At 39.2% G+C, this 16,850-nt stretch overlaps 1 protein-coding gene across 3 annotated transcripts in view; it reads left to right on the top strand.

Moving 5' to 3' along the window:
- The window catches only part of FBXL7 (F-box and leucine rich repeat protein 7), a 131,950-nt gene that overhangs the window by 42,068 nt on the left and 73,032 nt on the right, over positions 1-16,850 (top strand). The window contains exon 2 of one of the 3 annotated variants that reach the window (XM_031058258.1): positions 6,788-6,912. The exons of the other annotated variants lie outside the window; for them this stretch is intronic. The gene's annotated coding sequence lies outside the window, so the exon portion shown is untranslated. The remainder of the gene's footprint in view (positions 1-6,787; positions 6,913-16,850) is intronic. 3 annotated transcript variants of the gene reach the window in all.

Below are 16,850 nucleotides of genomic sequence, written 5' to 3' on the forward strand. Positions count from 1 at the left end.
GAGTATTAAACTCCATGAATGCATTCATGGCAGAAAAAGTTTCTGCCACTCAGATCTGCACATGGAAGTGCAATTCCAGCCCTTCTGCAAAATAAAAATCTGGATACTGGCTTTCAGAACCCTGATTCCAAAAGTGCTGTTGGGGTTCTAAAAGCACCAGTGGGAATGTGCTCACTGTAATGCTGGGCCATGTCAGCTGTTTGAATTTCTATGAATTAATATTTTTAGGTATGGCAAGTTGAAGTCTTCTCAGAAATTGAGATATATTGATTCTTTGAGCCAAGGGACAAAGTCCATTTACATTAGCAGTATCTTGACACTTACAATAAAATTGAATTACTAGTGTGAGATTTTCTGGCTGCAGATAAACTTGCTAAAGCATTTTCATTTGTTCAGACATCTTTCTGGGAGATCAGTGACAGCTGGAATACTCCAGAAGTGAGTCATTTATCTAGATAGCTCCCAAACTGTAGTGGCTGCTCAAACATGGCAAATGATGGAAATGGAAAATCTGTGGATTTAGCAATCTTTTAAAAGTCTTTGGTTTGGATATTCTTCCCTCCCTCATATCCAGTAAAAGTAAAATATTGTTCTTTCCCCAAAAGACAACACTTTCATTGTGACAGTAAGAATGAATCCAGATGAAATGGTCAACACTTTGTGTTCCTCCTTAAAATCCAGAGTGTAGACTTGCCCTTAATGACTTTGTACTAAAATCTTGTGCACACATTTTGTTCATGGATGCTTTATCCCTTGTAGTATGAAGTTTGTTACAGGGAATATCTTGTGGACCTCAGTATTCAGTAAGGGCAGAAGTAAGTCTAGTGCTGAATGCATGAGGTGGTAGTTCCCTGACTTCATTAATAAAAGCAGATGAGAGGGATATTCTGATTAATATCTCTGCTGATAAGAAGCCTTTGGATGAATTAACTAATTCACCATAAGTAGTAGAATCCAGTGGGTCGTACAGAACCTCAGTAATGTTTTTTTTTGGTCCCACAGCATGATTGGGATGCTTTGTTCACATGAAACAACTGTTTTTTATATGGGGTAATAGTATGAATGATTTAATGTCATGAAGCACTCTTGAGTTTTATTTCTAGTTCCTTCTGGGAAATTCAGATGGTGTTTTTTCATTGAGTTTGATACAGGTTTTCTGTGCTAGGGAGAGCTGCTTGGGAAAAGTTTGTGTACATATGATAATGAAGGTCTACTAGCAAATCTGTCACATCAATGAATATAAAGTCTTACAGTGTTGTTTTCCTGTAAAAGAAAATAAATAGTATTTTCCAAAATTACAGAATAATTCAGGTTGGAAGAAAACTTTGGTGGAGAAGTCGAGCTGCCTGCTGTACCACACCAAATTCCCCGGTCTTTATCCAGTTGGGATTTGTAAACCTCCAAGGCCAGTGGCTGAGAATCCTCTTCCACTGACTTTCCTCAGAAAAAAAGACCTTCCCTTTCATAACATTTAGATGCCTCATTTCAACTTGCATTCATTGCTTCTTGTCCTCACATCTTCACTACTGTGAAGAACGTGCTTCTCTTTTCTTGACAACCTTCTTGTAGGATTGGGAAACTGCTGTTAGCCCTTTTCTCCTGCCACTTCCTCAGTTGTTTCTTGTCCAGGCTGAAGCCCAGGTCCCTCAGCCTATCCTCACAGGTCAGTGCTCCAGTAACCTGATGACATTGGGGCCCTTCTGACGGACTTATTCCAATTTTTCAATGTCAGTCTGGGAGTCAGGGAGTCCAGAACTTGGAAGTAAGGTAGATGTGGTCACATGAATATCCAGGATTGACCCCTCTGGTGCTTGATACTAGCCTGGGTGGAGTACAACCGAGCAATCACTACCCTTTAGGAATGGACAAACCATCCAACATTTTTTTGCCACTCTGGTTTTCCAGTCATCCAGACCATGGTATACCAATTTGGTTACAAAAATATTGAAGATAGAAAAAAGGCTTAAAAAAGTCAATGTTACTGACTCACTGAAGGCTGTCAGATGAGTCAGACATTATTTCTTCTTGGTTAAGCTTTGCTGATCTAAATCTCATTCTTATATGTGCCCAGAAGTGGGTTCCAAGATGAGACCCACTTGAACTCTGAAACCTCAGTCATGTCTCAGATGGTAGAGGTTGCTTGAATAGGATTTAAATGAGCCCAATTCAAGAAGTTGTTAATTGCAGGCTAATTATTCTACTGCAGTATCTCATATGAAGGACTTTGCCATGTCAAGACTTTCATATACATCAACAGAGCTGAAAACTCCATGAATCTTCCTACTTCCCATAGCTAATAGAGATTAACAGCACAGTAGGACTGAATAGTGAACAGGTAAATGGTTTTGACACAAAGCATCCTCCAGTACCAGACCGTGGGCTGATGGTGAAGAGTTCAGTTGGGTGACACATGAGAAGATGCTTTGCGCAGTGCAAAAATGATCTTTTGATGAACTTGAAAACAAAAACTGAATTGCCTGGTGCCTTCCTAACAGATAAGTATGTGTTAAATATCTGGGGGACGTGTTTCTCCTGCAGTTCAGGAGAATAGAGAATTTCCTCAGCAATCAATCTGTTGCTATTACTAAAAGTCAGTGCATGGCTTTGTTCATCCCTTCTAGGTCTAACCCCACCACTTGCCTGCTTTTCTGCAAAGGCATCCAGGCTCACTGCAGCTTCTGCCGAAGACCTCTTTCAATGGTCTCTTATGGTTTTGCCCCAGCAGCAGTTAAAAGGGGTAATATTCACCCTGCTGTTGCTATCCTTGCATTTTAAATGCAGCACAAGGTCCTGGAAACAATAGATTTTGGCTGCTCAGAAGCTTGTCCCTCACAGCCCTTCTCCCCAGTTGCCTGTGCGTTAACTTTGTGCCATTATGGGGTGCCGCCCCCATTCAGCTGTGGCACCTGGCAGCTCCTCAAGAGCTTAGCCCTCCCCCAAAGCCAATGTCCCAGGAGGAACACAACAGTGTTCCTGCCTCTTTCCCATCTGCTCAGTCGATCAGAACTCAAGGCTGATGGCAGTTTACACCATGGTGCTCATGTGCCCAAACTCAGGCTTAATAGTTCCAGCAGACTGATTTACTTAATTTGAGTCCTCTACAGGCCTTGTAAAGTCTGTTGTTCTTTTAAAACATACATACAGAAGAAAATTTAATTGTTTTTTCTATGCTTTTGATTACTGTTGGCTGGATATATGCAGCTGCCTAGACACCACAGCTTTAACAATTCTTGCTGTGGTTTATACAGATTGACGTATTCCTGCAAGGAATGTAAGCCACAGAAAGCTGAAGATGAAACCAAGGAGGGACTGTTAAACTGGTAGCAGGGAACAATTTAATTGCAGTTTAGAATAGTGTTTAATTTATGGAGGCTTCAGTTACATTGTTCCGTTTTTGTTACTTGACACCCCAGCAGTTGAAAAGAAAACCCTGTACATACATGCTGCAAATCCCTAAACCCAGCTTTTCCTGCCCCTAAACTTGCACCATACCACATATGCCTTGTAGCATAGATAAAGTGATACATTCCTGAAGACTTACTCGATTTCTGCTTTTTTTCTAAATTCTGTATTGAGTTTACTAATTTAAGTCTGTGTCTAACTAAGAGTCAAATTTGCTCTTTAACTGAGGGGAGAGGTCTTCCCTTTGTTTAGCCTATATTCCCATTCCAATACATCTAGTAAGCTTTTTTATAAAAGCAAACTTCTAACTTTTTGCAAGGAGATGAGGCATAGTACAAGTTTAGAAAAATGTGGGATTTTATTAAGTCTGGAAATATGGATAATAGAGTGAGACAGAGATCAACATTTGCTGTAAATAAAAACATAGTTTACATTATAAGATACTACTCCAAACAGGAAAATATTTTCATTTGCTATTTAGAATTCTCAGTTCTTTCCTGTGATTTGAAACTTTGTTTTCACTTTTAATACTGTCTTCCTAATATATGATGCACAAGAAAGCATTCATTTCTCAGAAAATAGCAAACATGTATTTCTGAAAATCTTCAACTATTGTGCTGACTTCTAAAATTGGGCAAATGATTGGCCACTATACAGTTATCTCAAAGACACTCATTTCAAGAGAATCACATATTGATAAAGTACTTCCACTGAAGCTTTTCCAGCCATTTTTCTCTAAAACTGTTTTAACATTGATACACTTGAACAAACTGTGCCCTCATCACATCTCAGAACTGGGACCAAAGTCATTAGGGATGGAGGAAATGCTTTCAGTGTCTCTTCACTTGTATAGTAATTTGGGATTTTAGAACCTTGATTTATTCCCATACAGCTCAGTCCATTTTTGGAGATGGATTAACTGTATTTGGAAGAGAAAAGGCTTTGTAGAACAATGCTATAAGGCTTTTGTTCTTTAGGATCAACACTTATTTCTTCAGCTGGATTTTTTTTTTCCGCTTGGTGATTAAATGGCACTTAAAAGGTTTGAAAATTATTACAGTGTGTGAATGTTATACTGGCCCTTGTAATAAAGGTGGCCAAGGATTTTACTGGCTTTTTCTGAAGGACAGCAAAAGAATTGAAGGGATGTTTCAGGATACTGGGACCAGCTGCTCTGCTCTGGGAGCAAGTGCCTCATGCAATCCTTTTCATTAACTTGCTGAGCCCTTTTGTAAGCACTTTGTCTCCTCCCCTTCATTTCTGTGGGAAATTATTTTGAAGCTTTATTTCTCTAAGGATGCAGAATATTTCTTTCAGTCGAAGCCTGAAAGTATTCTAGGCCAAAATGCCTATTTGTTCTTCAGCAATACTGTCACTCCCAAATGATCTTCATCTACCTTTATTTCTAGATAATGCCTCTACTACTTACTTGTGATATTATTATTTTATTTTTATTTTTTATATAGCTGAAGAACTTCTTACAAGATGCTTTAATCTTTCAATGTTTAGTTATACTTGATTTTGGGCAGCTTCTATCTTATTCCTGTGCTTCTAGACCAGTGTTTTCTCCTTTGATGTTTTCTTATTTCTTAACAGCACCCTTCTGTATTCCAGGCAGATACCTAGATGTCATCTTTCAAGGAAATCTGTGGACCTTTCTCAGAGAATTCCTTCCCTCCAGGGCACTCCTCATGTGGGACAACTTCCTGAATTTAAGCACTTCTGAAACAGAGCCAGCCCTCCTGCTCCATTTACTGCCTTTAAGAAGTTCTCTCACTGTGGCTTTGTTTGTGCCTCTTCAAACTGAGGCTCTCCTTCCAGGCTGACTCATCCCATGTCACTTTTCCTTGGGAGACTCTAGGAGCTTGTTGGCCCTAGTGTAGATGGAGTATCACTTTTCCAGGTATCTGTACTTCCAGGGGGCTTTGTGAGCAGGTGCAGATTCACTGGGGTTTTCAGCAGAGTCTTACCATAGACTGGACATGAGTTTCAAGCTGAGCTGTGCAGTATTTACCGAGAAAAGTGACTGAATTGCAGTCATATATACATACCAAGTACAAACGTTCAGTTCTTCCAAACTTGGCTAAAGTTGGGCCTTGACAAGCACTATCATAACTCAGACTCATTCCCATCACCCAAATCCTTAGTGAAGATGTTGAACAGTATTGCTCTTAGTATTAACCCTTGAGAGTTTTAATCTGAAATTCTATAACTTGTTTAAGATGAAAAATCAATTGTAAATAAGTAAGAAAAGGTGAGGTATGAGATAAATATAAATTCAGCAATTAAACTGTGTGATGCCATCAGTCAGACAGAGCCAACTGACTTCCAAAATATTATGACATTTTCAGTGACACTACAGAAATAAGTGATTTTTTTATAGGGAGTGAACAAAATATACTTCTGCCTATGCAAGACTTAGAGGAATCACTGAAAGTATGGCAGGTACTGGTTTATATTTGCTGTTAGTCAGATGAAGAGACACCTTCCTTACTAGAAAAATATTAAATTGGATTTGATAAGGCACCATGTGCTTGATGTTGTTCTTCAGTTCCTTCTGGGGAAATGAAGGAATCTGTTCATCCCCACCCTGCCCAGCCATTTTTCTTTCTCTTGGAAAGCGCATGGTCCTTTCAGATGTTTGGCAACAACTTGTTGCATAAGGTACCAGGCTGAGTCATTCAAAGTTGGTTAGAGGATTGAAATGACACTGTTCTACACACACACAATAATTGCAGGCTTTTAAAATGCAATTGTTTTAAGAAAATACTCAGGTTCTCTGTAAAATTCTCAAATAGGAAATCCCTCCACCCATTTCCATAAATTATTTATACAAGCTTCAAGCTTGATATTTAGCTTTGGACACAAATGTAGCTGCAGCTGTTCTCACAACCCTTCCTCTGGGGATGCTGCTGGTTAAGCCCTGTCCAAACTCAATGCCCATTCTTCCTACAGGAAGAATCCCTTCTGTAAAAATCCTAGTGAAATCTAAGCAATTTTATTGTGATTTAGGATAAACTAGATTAGTTCAGTGATTGTTTGTGGCCTATCTGAGGGTTTGGTACGTTGTCCCCTGGTGATAGGCTTTGTTTTCTTTCTGTAAAGCAAATGATTATTAAATGCCACCAAACAACCCTGTGCTGAGTAAACTTTGTAGCATTGCCAGCACCGGTGGTCATGCCTACAGGAGCCCAAGATAAAATAACTACCCAACTGTTCACCCATTCTTGTGGGTGAGTTTTGCCACCAGCCAACAAGGAAAATGTATATGAAACTGGGAGTTAATTTTTAAATGGCGGATTCTCCTTAACCTGCTTATGTACATGTGCTTTTGTTTTGTTCTCTATTCTTCTCACTGTGGTGAAGTACTAATTTGTGTTTTTAGCTTAACAGAAGAGTGGGAGAAGTGTATGGCTTAAGCTGTCGTGGGCTGGCCAGAAAAGAAGGAATCAAAAGGTCAGCAATGAAAGGAAATAACAAAAAGCAAAGGAGTTGATAGAAATCCTGCAGGTAACAATGGGTTTTGTTTACTTCTTCACCAGTACCTTGTTTTTTACCATTCTGCTCCTGAGATTATCAAAATATGAAAAGCAATTCCTATACAGTTTAGGAGAGCAAAGGATTCTTTTATCCAGATGGATGGGAAATACTAAATGCTGAGTAGAACTGTGGATAGATTTTACTTGCATGTGTCCAGGATTGCTCAGGGGTGTGATTTGAGGAGTGTAGGTTGCCATATCTCAGTGGGAATATGCCTGCATTTGTTGTGATGGAAAAACTGTCCATGGAAGGTGCTCTGTCTGGTTTAATGTGTCCACAATACTTCCAGGCATTGTAAACCTGTGGAACAATTGCAGTGAGATTTTTATTATTTTTTTAATAACACCTTAGCTGCAATTTCATGTGATTAAAAAAAGGCTTCATCAAAGTTTGTTATTGATAATTACATAAGTTGGTGTAAAAGAAATGCAGTGGTACATATCTGACCTGAAATCTGAGTTGGTAATACATGGTATTTATTTCTCTTCATTTGCATTGCCTCAGCAATAACCATGCCTTACTATAAAGCCCAAACTCTTTTGATCTTAGCCAGGCTGGATTATCACACTGCTCTGAATGATAATTATATAGGGCTTGGAATGCACACAGTATGTCATCAATGCATTTTAGAAACAAATAAACACACTGTATAGCACATCCAGTACTCTTCAGTTCTCTTGAATAAGTATAATACAACTCAGTGCACAAGAGCTGTTAAGCAAATGACTTCTGGCACTTAGCAAGGCAGGGGCTGTCAAATTTTGTTGCAGCTCTGATGATTTGCTAGACCTGATGAATCAAACAACCTTCAATACACAGTAAAGTTCAGTGTTTAAAATTTGCATGTATTAATTTAATTTCTCTGTTTAATTGTTTATTAAATATTTGCTAAAGCATCTCACCTGTTGCAAGATGTCTAAGAATATTGACTGTGTCTTAAATAATAGACCAGAATTAATTACTTGTTTGGGAATATTGTGAAGATGCACCAAGTGGTGTCAAATCCTATTCCAGATTTGGCATTGTCCAAGGGGCCACCTATTGTTGGCTTAATGAGAAGTAACCTGGACAAATGGAACCTTTTCCTTTCTGTTGCTTGTTCCTCCATTATTTTTTTTCCAAGGAAGTGAGAAGATGTGCAGAGGTGTCAAGAAAATATAAAGTCCATAACTGCAAATGATGTAAGCAGGGAAATAGGGACAGTCTGTATGTAGCTATAGATCTCCTTCAAAATTATGGAATTGAAAACTGTCCCATGTTGTTCTGGGCAGGAACAGCAGAAGGTGCACATGGAAGGGAGTGTTATGACAGGTAGCATTTTGCAGCAGTGTTGGAAGGAACATGATTCTTCAATTTCCTCTCCTTTGTTCCAGTGTGCTGCTGAGTAATGTGCAGCATTAATTTATTATGTAGGTAATTTTCTTTTCTCCCCTTTTAAAATAATTGTTAGAGAGTGCGCACCAGAAGTATTTCTGCTTTCTGTCTAGGGTTGAGATGGAAAATGGCAATGATATACTGCAGCTGTCCAGCATGGGGGCAGCAAAAATTACTTCTATTGTGTGTAAATGAGAGTTGGGTAATATGGGAACTGTTTTCTACATTGGAAATAGCTCATATTTTCTGGAACGTGCATGCAAACATTCATTTTTCTAGACAGTGAACCCAGTTGACTTTGTAGTAAATCAGTAGCCTACTCAGTGTTGTATCTAGGTATGACTTTGGCCCTCTGCCTGAGTGGGAGTCCTGGAAGGCTTCACTTTATGTCTGCTCTGAGCATTGTGAGCTCCTGTTGTTTCTCTCATCTTTGTGAGGCTGCACAAAGCTTCATGAAATCATGTTGCCCTGCTCAGCAGCAAGCTTACAGGCTATTAAAAGTCAGTTCAAGTAAGGAATCAGTCTGCATCACTCTCCTCTTCTCAAGTAACATGTTTTTTTCATATCTGTTTAAAGGAAATTGATATTTTTCTTAATTCTATTGAAATTCCAGGTGTTTTCCCTCGTGTTAATGAGAACCAGAAGATTTTTCCTTGATACATACTTTTTTTTTGCCGCTGATTTTCCTGAGCATTGAAGGAGAATATTATCAAACCTAAAGGACTAATATAATTACTTTAAAAACAAATAATAAGAGTCTTATTTGGGGTTTTGTTTTCAGCTTTTTTCTTTCCAAATAGATTGCAGTATGAAGACAAGAACTCCAGATGTTAGGAACTTGAGTTCTCAGTACACTGGGGAAATTAGGACGAGTGATCAAGAAACTGATGAAAATAAGGGCTCCTTGTAGCACTGTTATAGAAGATGAACTTGTCTGGTCACACATAATGTATTTAGTTGGGGAATAAAAGAAGTCTTTCCTAATTTTGAAAGGTCTCTCTGTCTTGAAATTTGGTGAATCTTTTCCCTAACATGATTGGTGAGTATGCAGGGCTCTGTAAAAGATCACTTAAATTATTTTTGTTCCCCTAATCCTTCTCTGCATTTCTTCATCAAAAGGCTATCATATAAGTAAGCCTCTCCCCAGTCAAGAGTAGCTGAAGAGCTGAGGTGACAGATTAGTGTTCTTATAAATACCTCTGTTTATGCATGGATTTATGATCATATATGCTCCAAAAGGAGACTAAAGAAAAAAAGAAAAAAGTGTTGTTCTTTCCTGTGTTCCTAGGGTCACATACCTCTCGTGTGGGATTTCTGCTTGCTGGATGAATCTAAAGGATGCTGCTTTCTGGTGCCAGGGCTACTGCCACAATACTGTGTATCTCAGGCTGTCATGGATAAATGTCCCTTCAGGGAGACAAACTGGTGTTCATCTAAGTAGGGGGATCCCAGAAAAACTACCAAATACCTCTGTTGCTGTATTTTTGAATGTAGTAGAGAAACTTTGGGTGGGGAGGAAGGAGGTGTAGGTTATAGCTTAGAGGAAAAGTGGTGTGGACAGCACTGTAATTATGGAGTGGCTTATCAACTCTGATCACATGTCAAATTTCACTGTCCTCTTTAAGAGAATTGTTTGGGAAAGGTGGAGTAGCATGGGGGTGAAGAATAAGCTCCTCATGCCAAGGCACAGTTGGCAGCTGGCCACCTTTTTTAATGTTTTATTTCCTTCATGACCTATTGTTGTCTGCCCTGACCTGTGTTTTAGCTCTTAGGCCCTGGCAACAGAGAGATCAGATTAGGTTAACTATTATATTGTTTAAAAGCCAGTAGACTGATAAGTACAGCAGTCTTCAGTGCAGCTTTTAACAAGTTTTTCTACCAAAATCCAACCTGAAACATGATCTTGAACAAAAGTACTTCATTGTTTCACTGCTCTCTGCTATCATTGCATAAAACTATCACTGGATTTCAGATTTATGTTTCGAGGTTAAAAATCTCTGATTAGTGCTAAGCACCACTTGTTAATGTCAAGGATTTAGTACATTCTATCTTTATTTGTTGATTGCTGGAAATGAATATGTTCCTTTTTAAGAAGGTACCATAAATTACTAACTTGCTTAGAATAAAAGTGGAATTCTTCATCAACCCTCCCTAAATATATTGACAAATTCTGCTTTGTTACTCCAGTGCTCAGCTGTGTGAGGTTCTGTTGCCTCACACAGCTGAGCAGCAGCTGCTGGTGATGCCCTCTATTTCTAGCAGCACTTTGGAAAAAGTTACCCAACAACTAACTTTATATTAATTAAATCTTGAATGTACTTTCTTTTGCAGTTGAGGCTGCTATGAAATTCCTTTACTAGTGGGCAGTGCCTTTTAATTGATTCACAATAGACTCAGCATCTGAAGTGATGGAAAGTCTGTTGCTGATTTCCCCCATTCATCTTGGGCTAAAATGGTGGGCTGGGTGATCAGACTCGGTGACCTGACATTGCTGAGATGTAGGATTTTGTAATAGACTTAATTTTTTTTCAATATCAAGGACAGGATAGTACTAAATTAAGTCTAAATTCTGTGAGGTGATTACTCCCTATACTGGGTTTGTGTGATCAGGTTTTGGTAGCCAGTGGCTATTGGGGTGGCTTCTTTGAGAACCATCAGGAGCTTCTGCCATGTCCAACAGAGCCAGTGCCAGCCAGCTTTGAAACAGACCCACCACTGGCCAAGGCTGAGCACATCAGTGGCAGTGGAAGCGCCTCTGGGATAACATATTTACAAAGGGGAAAAAATTACGGCACAACATCAGCCAGGAGAGAGGAATGAGAAGATGTGAGAGAAAGAGCCCTGCAGACACCAGTAAAGGAAAGGGAGAAAGTGTTCCAGAAGTTTGTGGAGGATGTTTCCCATGGAAGGGAGCCCAGAGTGAAGCAGAGGAGGAGTGTGAGGAGTCCTCTCCCTGAGGAGAAAGCAATGACAGAGACAATGGATGATGAAATGACTGAAACACCCATTACCCATTCCCCTGTGCTGCTGGAGATCTGGAGGTAGAAAAATCAGGAGTGAAGTTGAGCCCAGGAAAAAGAGGGTTTGGGGGAAGGTGTTTTTTGAGATTTGGTTTCATTTCACATTATCCTACTCTGACTGGTAATTACTTAAGCCAGTTTCTCCAAGTCAAGTCTGTTTTGCCCATGACAGTAGTTGGTGAGTGAGCTCTTCTCCCTGCCCTCATCTCAACCCATGAGCCTTTGATTAGATTTTCTCTCCCTTGCCCTGTTGAGGACAAGTGATAGAGTGGCTTAAGTGAGCATCTGGCACATAGCCAGGGTCAACTCCCTGCCTTCCTTAAGAGGTTGAACAATGCCAGGTCTTCCCCTGCAGAAGGCAGGCATAGGACGGAGCACAAATGGTCCATCTTTTACTCCCTTGTTGGGTATCAGCACATCCTGTTTTCTTGGTGTGGTGCTGCAGCTTCTTGGTGGCTGTCACCAGAGTGTACTCAGCCAGTTTGGGTTGGGGGCTGAATTCGGTAAGCTTTCCCAACAATTTACAAAACCTACATGACTATACAGAATATACCAATCAAAGAGCTAATCTATGCAACCTTATCGAGGAGTGGTGCACAGTCTAGGTGCACTGGCATTTTCTGCTCTTCCCCTTGGAATGCTCCACTGGATCAGGAAATCTGCCTTCTGAGATCACGCTAAGTGCACTGGCTGTCAAAGGATATGGATGCAGAGGATGAGGTTGCAAGAGAATTTTATCTTGGGTTATAGAGAAATATGATCAGACATAGACTACATCAGGCCACTGGCACAGGCACTTGAGGCCTGGAGAGATTTTTATGTGAAAAACAGCACAATGCTTGCTGCTCCAGACGAAAGCCATCCTCGCACAGTCACGGCTGGTTGTGTGGTAACTTGGCAGCATCAGTGTGGTCCTGGTTTGCCTTGTGCTTTTAAACTGTTTAAAGGCTGTACAGTTCCTTATTGTTGGTAAGAACTTTTTCCATGATATTATTCTTCTTCATCCTTTTTGTTTTCTCATGGTACACCTCTTGTTTTTATAGTTCTTTAATGGAGAGGCACTGTGTCTTCTAGTCTGTTTCCATGGAAATACCCAATTAGAAGAGTAATTTGAAGAGATTGAGACACTGCTGCCAAAACTCCTAAAGGGAGAGAGGGGTGGAGAGAAAGAGGAGAAGATTTGGGTTGGCAAAATGCAAGCAACATTGCCTGTCCTCTGCCAGCTATTTCCTAGCACTTGTCTGTAGATTCATATCTGACTGTACATCTTGCACCCATTTGGTTTAAGCTACATCTGTAATGAATTTTAAAACTATAATTGAGTCTGGTGCTCAGCATATGTGATGTTAATGCTTGGAATGTGAATTTTTTTTCTTGTTGCATTGCTTCTTTCATATGTTTTTTATCAGGCAGTGGCCAAGACTTGAGACCAGAAAGGGAGGGGAGAGGAATTAGAGCATCTCTGTCTTGCCAATGTCTCATGTAAACACATATGCTGAAAAGACAGTTTTCTGTCCTTCCTTTGACACAGAACAGGGTAACCCAGGTATCAGTGATTCAATGATTCTCAAACCATTTGTAAAGGAAAAAAAAAAAAACAAAACCAAACATTCCACTGACTTAATTTTCTGGTAGTCAGATCATTAACATATCTGCCTGTCTTCTTTTGACTCAGTGGAGGCAGTCAGGAACTGATTTATATGAGAACAGGAGAAAAGAAGGAAAAACTAATGAAGCAAAAATTGAATACTACATGTGTCCTTTTCCATAGCTGAAAAATCTATTTGCATATATGAAAACATACCCATACCCCAAAAATTACCTCTGTACTTAAAGGGATAACTTTTCTGCTGCCTTTCGCATAGGAAAGAGGATGAAAATTTAAATGTCATAGGATGTTAGGCTTTGTTCATTCCCACAGAAATGTGTGCTGTGATGACAATTTGCAAACACACTTTAATTTCTGTTTTCTTACAAAAGAATGGGGCTTTCTCAGTATTTTTTATGAAGTATTATCTAGACTGACCCTAAGACTTCTTATTTTCCTTCCTGACTATAGGTCTGTCTTCCAAGACTCATAACAACACCAAAGAAATCCCCACCAAACCTACTAAATGAGCTGAAAACAAACAAGAAGTCCCCCTCTCCCTGAAAATAACCAATCCAAATGAGAAAAAAACCCACAAATAAAGCCCATCGTCAAACCCATACTTTTATCAGAGAAGGAGTAGGTTAGAAATCTAGTGTTCTTTAAGGAAGGCAATTGCAGAAGCTACCAGTATTCATGGGTAATTCCTGATCTTATCATCAGTAAGATAACTCTGAGCCTCTTGGTTGACAGACTTCAGCCATGGCTTTGAGTGTTTTTCCCATTTTCACTGCCTCTGCTGCCTTTTGTGCAGCTGAAGGAATAGGTCTGTGCTGTCCTTCCTTCCTCTTCTGTGACCTTGCCCTGTGTTTGTGTCCTTAGAGCAAAATGGGCACTTGGTTGCCTAAGAGCATCACGTTCCCATGGCATTGTGAGTAATACTTTTAGGACCTTAGGACTTGGCAGAGCAGCTGCTGTAGTGCCTTCTTGGACATGTAATCACTCACTTGCCACACTGTCAAGCTGCAATGTTCAGGAACATTTTAGATCTGACAGATCTCATAATTCATAAAGCTTCAGTGGTTTGGGCCTTCAGGAAATGCTTTGTGGGTTACTGAAACTTTCCATCTTCCATTACAAAAAGTAAAGGCAGCATAGTTTAACATTTTAAATTCAGTTAGTTGAAATGGAAATCTCATAGGAATCTCCTCTGAGTATCTTTTGCCAACCAGGTACGTGTTACATTTAACCTCAGGGGAAGCAAGGACACTGAGTTCATGCAATGCAGTATTGCAAGAAAGCAAATACTTTGTGTTGCTGGTTAAAGATTAGAATAGAAAACTATCATTCAGGGTGAGTAACAGGTGATGTGTGATTTTGCTGTTGCTGCCTTTTTGCTGTACAATATAGGGGAGATCAGTCTCTTTCTGTTTAGGTTGTCATGTGTATTTTCCACAGAATGGAGTTTCTCAACATTATCTTGATGGAATGAACAGTCTTAAAAAACAAAACCAACAACCACCCCTAGGAAAGAAGGTCTCCCCAACAATATGGTAGAAACCACTTATTCAAAGACATCTGCAAGAAACATGGAGTGAAGTGACAAACTTAAACTCTTCTCTTAAAGGAGACTGACAGTATCATATTTAACACCACATGTTTATATAAATGTGGATATATATGCATATAGGCCCTTATTAGCCAGCAATGGAGATTAATACTGAATGCTTGAGCAAAGTGTTGACTAGTGTGTGTAGTTAATTAGATGTAAGCATCTAATGAACCCTGTCAGCAGTTGCTTCCTATTAAATCATTATCTGTTACAGAAACATGTTGATACAGTTTTCTTTCAATTCTAGAGTTAGAATAGATGTAGGAAAACTACATTTGTTGAGTAGATTTCAGGTCTATATTGCTAAACACTACCTCTTTTGAGAGAAGTGGATGACATTAAATTTGGTTTAGTTGCTTCTAATAATGGCTATAGCAATTGCCATTGGGGGTTTTGGCAAATGGTAATATTTTTTCTAATGCATCAAAGTCTAGACTGAACATGGAAAGATTGAAATGCCTCGGCAAGTAACATCATCTTTTTAATATCCCTCCCTAAATTAAATATGGACAGTCAATGTAGCTTGCCATTAGAAAAGCTTTTTAAAGGAATAACCTTGTAATACTTACCTTTTTTAATGGCCTTCTTTAAAGGCTTCTAGGTTTACAAGAAAAATACAGTTTCCCATCTTGATTCTGCACCTGTAGCAAAGCAGGAACTGTGAAATAATTTCTTGTAGTTCAACCAGACAAAATTAGCAAAAACATGCCTTCCACAGGAACAACCAACTAAATCACAGAACCTCCAAAATTCCTGTTATGACCAAGCCCTTCTATAAATGCTGTTCTTTTACTTGTGTGATGTATCTTCTTCATACTAACTTTTCTGCTTGTACATCTTTAAGTCTTTGTATGTGTGGCTTAAGCCATATCACATGAGCTGTCTGCTTCCTGCTTCTTCCTTTTTATCAGCAAGGGTTGTGCCAATGTCAGTCTTCCAAGTTTGCTTTTTTCCTTCCTGGTATTCTGATTAACTACAGCTTTGCTAAGTTTTCTTGAGAGGGATTTTTTATAGCATTTGTTACTGATGTTTTTGTAATGGAAAGTTTATGGTCTAAAATTAATTGTTAGGTGATTTTATTTGGTAGCAGTGATTTTGTGCAACTTCCCAGGAAATTTTGGGAGACCCCCAAAAACTTGGTTGTGCTGTATTTATTAACTCCTTCTCTGCATGTGTGACTGCAGCATTCTTTTATGGTTTCTTTATTATGAAATTAGTGCATTTGGATGTTTGATTTTTTTGTTGGTTTGTTTTTGGGGTTTTTTTTTTGGTTTTTTGTTTTTGTTTTGTTTTGGGGGTTTTTGAAATAGCATTGTACTTAAAGTATTCTTTATGCTTTATGCAATACTCTATAGTAATGATTTTTAGTCATCACTCCTAAGGACAAGTGAGAAAAGTAGCAGGAGCCAGACTCTGAGTTTGAACTCTTTTTCAGCATTTGGTTTTGGGATTTGATCCCAGTGAAAATTCATGTTGTCCTGCTTCCAAGGCTGCCTTTCAAATACACCTTGTGCTGGCTTTCTTCTGTTCCCGCTGACATGACTGAAAGTATCCTTAAGCCTTCTCTGAATCCTGATTGGTATGAGGAAATAATTATGAATGAGACTTGTAGGACAGGAGTCTTAAGCTTGCTGTTAGCCATTTTTACACCATATGCACACCAAATTTATCTCTAGGATGATCTTATCTCCATGCCCACTGTTTGCTCAACTGTGAAAAAATGAAGAAATAGCAAAATGGGTGCAAGTAACCAGCAAATCTACAACAGATCCTTGCAGTGGCAGATCCTACAAGTATACAATAAACCAGAATTATAGTAGTGAAAAGCATGAAGTTTAAAACAGCCTAGAATGGTTTTTTGTAGGGCACTTTGTAGTTTGTCAGTTGTTGAAATCTATTCTTTGTCCTCAAAGCATTTTTGCAGGTGCTGGAAAACACATTGAGCTTATCTGATGAGTGACAGTTGTTATTTAAAAAAGTCACGTGTTAGAAAAGCAGGCGCCACTAAACAAGAAGATCTGACAGTTCCATCTGTAATGTTTTTGCTGGCAAAGTAGATGAGATACTGTTCCAAAGTCTGTGCAAAGCATGCTGCAAACCTCTAACACTGGAAAGAACTTAAGAGTTTAATGTGTTCTGGCTTCACGTTACATAAACAGGGGTCCCTATGGTCCTATATTGATTGGGCTTGTGTTCCACCGCTGTTTTTGTGGGTATATGCTAGCCCATAAAATCACATTTTTGTTTTTGCCTGCCAACTCCCTTCTATTGCTTTGTCTATTAGACTACAGTGGTTAAGTGCTACAGCTGGTGT

This window comes from Geospiza fortis, unplaced genomic scaffold (genome assembly GCF_000277835.1).
Source record: "Geospiza fortis unplaced genomic scaffold, GeoFor_1.0 scaffold281, whole genome shotgun sequence".
In the NCBI taxonomy this organism is placed as follows: domain Eukaryota; kingdom Metazoa; phylum Chordata; class Aves; order Passeriformes; family Thraupidae; genus Geospiza; species Geospiza fortis.